Source organism: Vespula pensylvanica, chromosome 23 (assembly GCF_014466175.1).
Source record: "Vespula pensylvanica isolate Volc-1 chromosome 23, ASM1446617v1, whole genome shotgun sequence".
In the NCBI taxonomy this organism is placed as follows: domain Eukaryota; kingdom Metazoa; phylum Arthropoda; class Insecta; order Hymenoptera; family Vespidae; genus Vespula; species Vespula pensylvanica.
Window position 1 is genome coordinate 717,165 of NC_057707.1, and position 2,517 is coordinate 719,681.

The 2,517-nt window shown below is 31.3% G+C and overlaps 1 long non-coding RNA gene across 2 annotated transcripts in view; it reads left to right on the top strand.

Annotated features, from left to right (window-relative positions):
- Positions 1–971, top strand: part of LOC122636790 — a 67,028-nt gene extending 66,057 nt beyond the window's left edge. The window contains exons 1-4 of one of the 2 annotated variants that reach the window (XR_006329058.1): positions 1–56; positions 167–342; positions 426–608; positions 688–971. This is a non-coding gene — a long non-coding RNA (uncharacterized LOC122636790). The remainder of the gene's footprint in view (positions 57–166; positions 343–425; positions 609–687) is intronic. The other variant, XR_006329059.1, reaches the window with a different exon arrangement.
- The last annotated feature ends 1,546 nt before the right edge of the window (positions 972–2,517 follow it).

The window sequence follows — 2,517 nt, forward strand, 5'->3', positions numbered from 1 at the left end:
TCTTTTCTATTCCTACATTTAAATGGTAATTCGATCAATGCTGTGTTTATGGAATGGTAAGATATTTTAGAGATCAGATATAAATTTTTTTTTCTAAAATGTGATATAGAATATAAAATCAATATCATGGGTATGTAACATAATAATTTATTGAATTTTTATATAGGTTTTATGATGTCGACGAGAGTATTTCTATTGATAAGTGGGACATTAAATCTCTTAACTCTAGCTATCCTAAAGGTATTGTATTAGTGCATATAAATTAAGAACCTATATATTTTTCCACTAATCTAATAAAGAATATTAGATATGGAAAGCAAGACACTTGATAAAGGATAAGAGGTGAATTATAACCTATGAATAAAAATTTCTATGTTGTTTCAAAGAATTTTGCTTTACATATCGTTCGTTATTTACTGTATCAGATCGTAAAAACGGCGGAGGAAGCTGGTGCTGCTCACGAATTTATTACAAATCTTCCAAGAGATATGAAACCCAAGTTGGTGAGAGAGGCATCTAATTACCTGGTGTGTGGAAACAACTTGTTGCTACTGGTAGGGCGTTGCTGTAGCAACCACTTATTTCAATATCGGATTTTAATAAACGAGGTATGAAGAGATCAGATATAAGTATCTTGTCACCTATCTTATTCAATCTTTCATAAGAATTTCACCTTTTATAATATAGAACATTGGATTGTGAAAACAGTAGAGTGGTTCAAGAAGCAGTTGGAAAATCTAACAAAAGAATGAACATTGTTAGCAACTGCTCGTAGATTAAAAATCTCTTAAATCTTCCGATCGTGATGTACTGCAACGTGATGTTGCTATAGAGGTTGGTTTGATAATGGATAATCACTTTTTCGTATGCTTCATTGATATATTCATTTATTGGAAATTAGATTGGGTTATAATTTTGTTAAGTAAATATATGTCCGTCGAAGAACTTTAAACGGAAATGAAAATAGCCGATTTTCTCATGGAGATTAATTTCTTCAAGGAAAATTTACATTGAAGTAAATTTTTTGTGAATATTAGTTCATCGTAATGTATCGAATTTGAAAAGAACATTTTTTATAAATTCAAGCACGTAGCAGTATATACTCCTTAAATACGGATTATATAGAAGTTTATTTCGATTAACTGTAATTTGTATACAAACATTTGTATACACATGCTATGTGTGTTTAATGTAACCCTCAACTTCATAATACATATCATAATACACAGCAGTATGCGATTAACATTAAATTTTTATTATTGCTTTATTGTGCGATAATAAAAAGTGGGAATTCAGAGAAAATCTTTTGTCATATTTGTTTTATTTTCGTAGTATCATTTTTTTCCTATTATGTATTTCATTTGAAAGTCAGTCAACATATTCTATTACGTGGTCGAAAGAGCCGAAAAAGCCGAAAAGGATACGAGTTGGGGGATACGAATTTCTCGATCAATCCCTTTTAATTCGACGAGTTATTATTTTTTCGTTACTATCTTTTGAAATAACTCATATGAAATGATCCACATTGCTTAACAACATATGGCAACAAACGTTTCTGCCTCGTATTTATTGATTGCTCGGTACCAAATATTAATATTGAATGAAAAGGAAGTAATTTTTTTCTTCATAATTTTTCATAATACATATATCTTATGGGCGTTAATATACACATTACTGATTCGCTTTTACGAAACGTTGGTTAAAAGCATTGTTCGTGCAAAAAATGTTTTCTTTCCGATTTCTCCTTGTTACTATAAAAATTATATCATGGGCGAATTGATCAATGTATGTATCTAATTGTGCTTTAATATTTTCAGGTTTTTGTTGCAGTTCATCGGCGGTGATGACACTCTGTATTATAGCTAGAATTTCAAAAGAAGAAAAGAAAGAAAAATACATATTCATATATCTTATACGCGGACAATGAATTACATGGTATCGGTCGGCGGGATTGTATTATGTAAGATCATCAACGATTTTTAAATCATTTTTAATACTTCTTGGTGGTACTATGATTTATCGTTTTCTCTTCAAATATACTTCTTGGCTTTATGTGGTCTCATACTGTGTTCATTATATGATTGAGAATACCTAGGAAGAGGGAAAAGATTTGTCCTTGACGACGAAGTTTTGAAAGACCAATGTGGTACGGTTTTGTAAAGCTTGGAACGATGGTACGAGTAAATAGGATTTTATCAAAGGATCCGAACATGTACTTAAAAAATGTTCGTAATATTTAATGTGCGTTTTTCATTAATATTGAAATTTGGTTGAAGTAATTGCTACATAGTGCGAATTAACCTGTTGATACGTTTTGATAGGGATTTAGTGATAATGGATGTATGTAGTACTTATCGTGAGGTACATTCGTTTTGAACTCTTCGTTACTATATCTCTGTATTTGTGTATGCTCTGGTGCGCGCGTATCTGCGCCAGTTCAAGTGGCCGGAATTGAGTGCGCGGTCCTGTGTGCTTTTGTACGTAGGAATTTTGTCTTATTTGGATAATAAGGAAAGT